At 40.0% G+C, this 9,971-nt stretch overlaps 1 long non-coding RNA gene across 1 annotated transcript; it reads left to right on the top strand.

The window, feature by feature from the left end:
• Positions 1-6,310: 6,310 nt before the first annotated feature.
• Positions 6,311-7,784, top strand: LOC127861139 (uncharacterized). The gene is made up of 2 exons (XR_008040095.1): positions 6,311-6,450; positions 6,656-7,784. It is a non-coding gene; the product is annotated as an uncharacterized LOC127861139 (long non-coding RNA).
• The last annotated feature ends 2,187 nt before the right edge of the window (positions 7,785-9,971 follow it).

The raw sequence follows: 9,971 nt of genomic DNA, 5'->3' as shown, positions 1-9,971 counted from the left end.
TGCATCATACTGGGACTGGTTGCATCATTACGGGACTGGATGCATCATACTGGGACTGGATGCATCATACTTGGACTATGTGCATCATACTGGGTCTGGATGCACAATACTGGGACGGGATGCATCATACTTGGACTGGATGCATCTTTCTGGGACTGGATGCATCATATTGGGACTGGATGCATCATACTTGGACTTGTTGCATCATACTACTTGGACTGGATGCAACATACTTGGACTGGATGCATCATACTGGGACAGGATGCATCATACTGGGACTGGATGCATCATACTGGGACTGGATGCATCATACTTGGACTGGGTGCATCATACTGGGACTGGATGCATCATACTGGGACTGGATGCATCATACTGGGACTGGATGCATCATACTGGGACTGGTTGCATCATTACGGGACTGTATGCATCATACTGGGACTGGATGCATCATACTGGGACTGGATGCATCATACTCGGACTGGGTGAATCATACTGGGACTGGATGCATCATACTGGGACGGGATGCATCATACTCGGACTAGGTGCATCATACTGGGACTGGATGCATCATACTCGGACTGGGTGCATCATACTGGGACTGGATGCATCATACTGGGACGGGATGCATTATACTCGGAATGGATGCATCATACTGGGACTGGATGCATCATACTGGGACCGGATGCATCATACTTGGACTGGATGCATCATACTGGGACTGGATGCATCATACTGGGACTGGATGCATCATACTCGGACTGGGTGCATCATACTTGGACTGGATGCATCATACTGGGACTGGATGCATCATACTGGGACTGGATGCATCATACTGGGACCGGGTCCATCAAACTGGGACTGGGTCCATCATACTGGGACTGGATGCATCACACTCGGACTGGATGCACTATACTGGGACTGGATGCATCATACTGATGACTGGATGCATCATACTGGGACTGGATGCATCAAACTGGGACTGGATGCATCATAATGGGACTGGGTGCATTATACTTGGACTGGATGCATCATACTCGGACTTGGTGCCTCATACTTGGACTGGATGCATCATACTGGGTCTGAATGCATCATACTTGGACTGGGTACATCATACTCGGACTGAGTGCATAATACTCAGACTGGGTGCATCATACTTGGACTGAGCACACCATACGCAGACTGCGTACATTATACTCAGACTGGCTGCATCAAACTCGAAATGGGGAAATCATACTCAGACTCGGTGCATCATACTCAGACTGGCTGCATCATACTCAGACTGGGTACATCTTACTCAGACTTGATACATCATACTAAGACTGGATGCATCATACTTAGACTGGATACATCATACTCAGACTGGGTGCATCATACTTGGACAGAATGCATCATACTCAGACTGGGTACATCATACTCAGACTGGCTACATCATGCTCAGACTGGGTACATCATACTCAGACTGGCTGCATCATGCTCAGACTGGGTACATCATACTCAGACTAAGTGATTCATACTCAGCCTGGCTTCATCATACTCTGACTGGGTGCATCATACTCGGATTGGGTACATCATACTTGGACTGGGTACATCATTCTCAGACTAGATGCATCATACTCGGACTGGGTACATCATACTCGAACTGGTTACATCATATTTGGTCTGGGTGCATCATACTCGTTCTGGATGCATCATACTTGGACTGAATGCATCATTCTCAGACTGGGTGCATCATACTCAGACTAAGTGCATCATACTCAGACTGGTTACATTATACGTAGACTGGGTGCATCATACTTAGACTGGATACATCATACTCAGACTGGGTACATCATACTTGGACTGGATACATCATACTCAGACTGGGTACATCATGCTCAGACTGGGTACATCATGCTCAGACTGGCTACATTATGCTCAGACTGGGTACATCATACTTAGACTGGCTGCATCATGCTCAGACTGGGTACATCATACTCAGACTAAGTGATTCATACTCAGCCTGGCTACATCATACTCGGACTGGGTGCATCATACTCGGACTGGGTACATCATACTTGGACTGGGTACATCATTTTCAGACTAGATGCATCAAACTCGGACTGGGTACATCATACTCGAACTGGTTACATCATATTTGGTCTGGGTGCATCATACTCGTTCTGGATGCATCATACTTGGACTGGATGCATCATACTCAGACTGGGTGCATCATACTTGGACTGGATGCATCATACTCAGACTGGTTACATTATACGTAGACTGGGTGCATCATACTTAGACTGGATGCATCATACTCAGACTGGGTGCATCATACTTGGACTGGATACATCATACTCAGACTGGGTGCATCATACTTAAACTGGATGCATTATACTCAGACTGGGTGCAACATACTTGGACTGGATACATCATACTCATGACTGGGTGCATCATACTTGGACTGGATGCATCATACTCAGACTGGGTGCATCATACTCGGATTGGGCGCATCATACTCGGACTGAGTGCATCATACTCGGACTAATTGCATCATACTCAGACTGGCTGCATCATACTCGGACTGAGTGCATCATACTCAGCCTGGGTACATCATACTTGGACTGGATACATCATACTCAGACTGGGTGCATCATACTTGGACTGGATGCATCATACTCAGACTGGGTGCATCATACTCGGATTGGGCGCATCATACTCGGACTGGGTACATCATACTCAGACTAAGTGCATCATACTCAGACTGGCTGCATCATACTCGTACTGAGTGCATCATACTCAGCCTGGGTACATCATACTCAGACTGGGTACATCATACTCAGACTGGGTGCATCATACTCAGACTGGCTGCATCATACTCAGACTGGCTGCATCATACTCAGACTGGTTGCCTCATACTCGGACTAAGTGCATCATACTCAGCCTGGGTACATCATTCTCGGACTAAGTGCATCATACTCAGACTGGGTACATCATACTCAGACTGGGTGCATCATACTTGGACTGTATGCATCATACTTGGACTAGATACATCATACTCAGACTGGGAACATCATACTCATACTGGGTGCATCATACTTGGACTGTATGCATCATACTTGGACTAGATACATCATACTCAGACTGGGAACATCATACTCATACTGGGTGCATCATACTTGGACTGTATGCATCATACTTGGACTAGATACATCATACTCAGACTGGGTACATCATACTCAGACTGGGTGCATCATACTTGGACTGTATGCATCATACTTGGACTAGATACATCATACTCAGACTGGGTGCATCATACTCATACTGGGTGCATCATACTTGGACTGTATGCATCATACTTGAACTGGATGCATCATACTTGGACTGGATGAATCGTATTCCGACTGCGTGCACCATACTCAGACTGGATGCATCATACTTAGACTGGATACATCATACTCAGACTGGGTGCATCATACTTAGACTGGGTGCATCATACTCAGACTGGTTGCCTCATACTCGGACTAAGTGCATCATACTCAGCCTGGGTACATAATACTCGGACTAAGTGCATCATACTCAGACTGGGTACATCATACTCAGACTGGGTGCATCATACTTGGACTGTATGTATCATACTTGGACTAGATACATCAAACTCAGACTGGGAACATCATACTTATACTGGGTGCATCATACTTGGACTGTATGCATCATACTTGGACTAGATACATCATACTCAGACTGGGAACATCATTCTCATACTGGGTGCATCATACTTGGACTGTATGCATCATACTTGGACTAGATACATCATACTCAGACTGGGAACATCATACTCAGACTGGGTGCATCATACTTGGACTGTATGCATCATACTTGGACTAGATACATCATACTCAGACTGGGTACATCATACTCAGACTGGGTGCATCATACTTGGACTGTATGCATCATACTTGAACTGGATGCATCATACTTGGACTGGATGAATCGTACTCCGACTGCGTGCACCATACTCAGACTGGATGCATCATACTTGGACTGGATACATCATACTCAGAGTGGTTACATCATTCTCAGACTAATTGCATCATACTCAGACTGGGTGCATCATACTCGGACTGGCTGCATCATACTCAGACTGGGTGCATCATACTTGGACTGTATGCATCATACTTGGACTAGATACATCATACTCAGACTGGGAACATCATACTCAGACTGGGTGCATCATACTCGGACTGGCTGCATCATACTCAGACTGGCTGCATCATACTCAGACTGGGTGCATCATACTCGGACTGGCTGCATCATACTCAGACTGGCTGCATCATACTCAGACTGGCTGCATCATACTCGGACTGGCTGCATCATACTCGGACTGAGTACATCATACTTGGACTAGGTACATCCTGCTCGGAGTGGATACGTCATACTCGGACTAGATGCATCATACTCGGACTGGGTACATCATACTCGAACTGGTTACATCATATTTGGACTGGGTACATCATACTCGAACTGGTTACATCATATTTGGACTGGGTACATCATACTCGAACTGGTTACATCATATTTGGACTGGGTGTATCATACTCGTTCTGGATGCATCATAATCAGACCACCACCACTTCATTTTAACGTTGGGTGCGAATATAGTTTCTTACTGTATATAAAATGTATGGCACTTAAAGGGACCTTTTCACGTATTGGTGAATTGGCAAAATAGAAAAAAAAATCAGATTCGCAAATTTTCATTGTAGTTATGATAGTGTGAGGAAACCGTAATACTCAACAGCTGCAATGCTCTTAAATATCTATTATATGCATCTTTTGACGATTTAAAAACCTTAAAATTATAAAGCGTTGCAACGCGAAACGATTGAATAATTTGAAGAGTTTTGTTGTTGTTGTTATATTTTGTGACACTACGAGGATTGCTTATATAAAGTATAAAATACATCACTCACTGTATAAGCACGGATGGCCGAGTGATTTTAGCAATAAACTTTTATATCGGGGGTCAGTGGTTCGAGTCCAGTTGAGGGTTACTTCTTTTTCTTTCTTTAATTTTATTCTTATTTTTACTAGAGCTTTTTAAATCCAATGCTTAAATTTATCAATATAACGCATTTAATGACAAACTTCATGACATGCCAAAACCTGTGAAAAGGCCCCTTAAATATAAATAGCCATATATTCAAGTCAGTTATGGTATAGCAATTTATGACATACCTCGGTATGCACGATATGCCGTTTATCTTTATTTTTCTGGTGCAATCAAACATCCTACACAGCCATCAAATGCTTAAGTTGACAGTTCAACCTCTGATAATATGGGCACACGTTTCAATTAATCAAACAAGATACGACTTGAAGATATATTATTGTTAGCGAAATTGAGTTTCAGATATATGCATTAAAAGGGAATTGTGTCAACACGTGTGTGTATAATTGCAGTAGCTTTTACTCTGTAACAATACCGTAACAAGATCGTATTAATTATTGATCATAACGCGGATGTTTATATAAAAAATATATCCTCCGATTTTCCGGGATTAAAAGATTATACCCTTTCACAAATTTTACAACTGAAATATTGTTTATACCTCATCAAAAATGCCGCTAAAAAACTTAAATTCTTTATAAAAAAAAGACCTCCGTCAATGTCACTTTTAACAGGTTTGCAAAACAATAAATACTCTTCTACAAACCTCTATATTTATTTAATGTATTATTAACATGACAACAATCTGCGCCTTGCTTGCAAGAGCACAATTATTCAAAATATTTATAGATGAGCCGTGCTCTGTGAAAAGAGGAGTTAATGCATGTGGGTATAGTTTCGTCCCAGATTAGCCTGTGAAGTCCGCACATGCTTATGAGGGACGAAATGTTCAGCCTAAATTGTATTTTTGCTAAGAAGAGACTTTCTTCAAACGAAAAATATCAAAAAAGCGGAAAGTGTCGTCCCTGATTAGCGTGTGCGCACTGTACAGGCTAATCTGGGACGACACTTTACGCACATGCATTAAGCTAATTAAGTATTTAGTCATACACGTCCTATTTGAGTAAAATACGAGAAATTTCATGGATGTTATTCAATTCTTTTAACAGTATATGTCATACTTAATTAAAACGTTTCGTGTGTATTTTGCGAAGAAAGTATCAATCGTTTCGTGTGGCAACTACTCTCTAAATGGTATTACTTTCAGGTGGTGGTTATCAATGAACGACATTGTTAATTAGAAATATGCAAATTAATATGTCACAAATGGTTTGTTGACCTTGACATCAACGTTTTGTATGTAACACAAATATGTATAGCAATTCGTCTACGAACACGACCCTTTAATTGGGATACTTATCAGTAACCTTATTATCGCGTGCGGCAAATAATCATGTGTACGTACGTTACATTGACTCGACATACAAGTTGGTGAGTTTTACACTTCAACTGCTTTTGAAATGGTATGTACTACATTTACTTCATAATTTTGATTTGAAAATACATGTATGGTCAAATGCGTATGCGTAGTTCTACATTTAAGTTACGAGTCTTAGCGTTCATTTTCATAAATTAATTTAATTTTGATATTAAAATATACATATTACAATTTATATCGTTGAATTCTTTTTTTTATAATTTAACTCATCCAAGCTCATTGAATTTCAGAATGTGCGACCTAATTTTACACTAAGAGGGGCCAGTAACATTCAGGAGATACGTAGTGGGGATGTCATTCGTTATACGTATTGGGGGCTATCACATGATGGGGTTGTCGTGGCAGATTCGAGCAATAAAAGCCAACAAGGTCGCTTGCGAGTCATCCATTACGGCACCGATTCTCTCATTTCATACAGAACAATAAAAGAAGAGAACGTTTACTTTGATTTAAGAAAGGATAGCGTTCAGGTTATATCGTTCACGTGCGCAACATTGGAGACAGAAATCGTAATCAAAAGAGCCAAAAGCAGAATAGGTGAACAACGTCACTCTATATTTGACAACATGTCTTGTCATTTTGTTGAATGGGCAAAGCTTGGAATGCAACCCATATCACAATGCACAACGTTCCACGGAACTCTTCATCTCTTTAACGTATACACATGGGATGAGATGAAGGTTGGATGCATTGTAGAATTTCCGTACTGGGCACTGAACCACCAAGGTGTGCTGACCTCTTTCGACGAAAAGAAACGCGTTATGACCGTGATTCATTACGGAACAAAAGGTATTTTGGCAACACGCACAATAATGAAGGAAACGCTTAATATAAATTTGAAAAAAGATTCTCTAAAGATCTATCGTTGCGCTAAATCTGTTACGCCAAACGACCCGGATGTTGTTATTGCGAATGCCGAGGAACGAGTTGGCGAGCAAAACTGGCGATTAGGAAATACATCGTGGGACTTCTGTCTGCAATGCCTATTTGGTTAATCCTCTGTACAGACCAGAATTTGTAAAGGTCTTTTCGATAAACATTGGTCGATCTCTTTAACGTACACAATATCTTACTTGAATAAATGATAAAACGTTCAATTCTTTTAACTTTTTAAAATTGTTTACATGATTGACTTTTGGTTTTTGATTTATCATATTAAAATCAAATGTATTATATATAATTGTGTTGTAAGTGTATTGCATTCTGAGCTTCACAATACCAGCAAGTTTGTGCATATGAATGTAAGGAATCAGCATGAAGCATGTATTAGCGGTCAATAGATTGATACTGAAAATGCATTTGCGTTTAAAAATGATATGCTTTCTATTGCTAAATTAATTAAATTTGTCATTGTAAAAATACCTGTATGTGTTAAATGCCAAGCCTCTATAATGTTGTTAACCGCTCACAATAAAAAATGTCGAAGTGCACAATCTCAGGGGTTTTTTAATCCGTGAAAAGGGGTTAAATGCATGTGCGTAAAGTGTCGTCCCAGATTAACATGTGCAGTCCGCACAGGCTAATCAGGGACGACAATTTACGCCTAAACTTAATTTTTGTTTAGAAGAGACTTTCTTTAAACGAAAAATATCATTAAAGCGGAAAGTTTTGTACCTGATTAACCTGTGCGGACAGAAGGCTAATCTGGGACGACACTGTACGCATTTGCATTAAACCCCCTTTTCACACAGCACGGCTCATGTAATTTCTGCATAAATTTAATGACCAAAGGCAATCACACATTGTACTTTCGACGGAGCATTTGTATATTTGCACTCGGGAAATAGTGGTGTTACGGAAACAAGCCTGAGAAGTTTTGGCGCCCATTAGAAACACATTTATACTTAGTTACTTTCCCCCAAAACATTAGACACAGCTTTACACAGCTTGATGGTAATTCACGGTTGAAACGGATGAGCAAACACATAAAAATGCAATACCCTCGCCATTTAATGGGATATAATTCATATAGGAAATTGACAACACGGCTTTAGTTTGCTATCAGTTACCTGCTTAACAAAACAAACAGATACACTTTTAATGGTCTTAATGGGACCTTGTTCACAGATTTCAGATTGTTAAAAAAATTTCATTAGAATACATTCGCTATCAAATGTATACAGTTTGATAAGAATACAGCCACTACCAAATATATACAGTTTGGAATAAACCCTTTTTCGCGCTTGAGGGTCCTGCACGAGTTACCTCCATTGATTAAACTTATGAAAACGGGTTTGAAGATATGGTAGACGGTAATGCTCTGAAAGGAATAATAATATTCACTGGACATAATGATCAATGTATAGCAAAATATATTTTTTAAAGTGTCTTTTAAAAAGAATATTTGTTAGGTCGTATAATTATATTTAATTATATAAAATATGATTATCGTAATATAACATGTAAACGTAATGATATGTTCTTGACTATATACTTCCAATATGTGCGACCTTATTTCACACCAAGAGGGATTACTTATACATGTATTGAGCATTATTAAAGCGTGTCGATGATGTCATTTCTACACATAATAGTGAATTTCAGATGAAGGCGTTTACATATATGGTTAAAATTAAAAAGGCCAATAAGACCACTCGCGCGTGTTCCGCAACAGTTCCGAATAATTGTTTTCAAAAGGACCAATCAATGAAGATGCCGTTTACTTTGATTTGATTGATCAGATTGTTTACATCATATGATATACGTTTGATGCATTGAAACCAAAAACAAGTGTAAGAGCCAAAAGCATACTAAGGAGACAGCGCACCATGCCTTGTTTGTTGTTCTACAGTCAATATTGGGATAGCCAAACACACTGAAAGTTCTAAACCATTTAACGTTTACATATGGATTTAGCTCGAAAATGGTTACATGGTCGAATTGTTATCCTATGGAATCAGGCATCACGGTGTGCTGATGGTATATGACCTTGTTACGGCATATAACCTTGTTCAGGGACTTTATTTGTGTAGGACCCTGCCTTGTTACGGCATATAACCTTGTTACGGCGATTCATTAAGAAGTTAAAGGTTATGAACCAACAGAAAAACGATAAGCCAAACGCTCCTTAAGAAAAGGCCGAAACCCGAATGGGTGAGAAGATCGGAAAGCGTGGAACACAACTTCTTTCTGCTAGGCCTGTTTGACATGGCCATGAGTGGAAAACTGATACAACAACGCTTGATTGAAATGTATTTAAATTTTGTACTTTCTCAAAAATGGACCGTCACGAATAAATTACCATTTTTTCACTATGATGATTTTTCATGAAACATGCAATCATTTTATTATTTTCTATTTGTTTTTGTTTAATTGCGGAAGCTTTTGATTCATAAACAACTGATGAAGCTACAACAAAAGTAACTTAACGTGCATGGGAGTTTGGCTAAGTCTATCAACTGCTTTGTGTGATGATGGTTATCAATTCAAGACCGTGTAACACGTATTTGTGATCATAATAATAAAGAAGGAAAAATATAAAAGCGTAAAAACATGTTGCTTTCACCAGGTTTTGAACATAACAACCAACGAGGATATGTCTTACAT

The sequence above is a fragment of the Dreissena polymorpha genome, chromosome 15 (assembly GCF_020536995.1).
Source record: "Dreissena polymorpha isolate Duluth1 chromosome 15, UMN_Dpol_1.0, whole genome shotgun sequence".
In the NCBI taxonomy this organism is placed as follows: Eukaryota; Metazoa; Mollusca; class Bivalvia; order Myida; family Dreissenidae; genus Dreissena; species Dreissena polymorpha.
The sequence above is the reverse complement of the archived record's forward strand: the minus strand, read 5'-3'. Positions and strand labels throughout refer to the sequence as shown.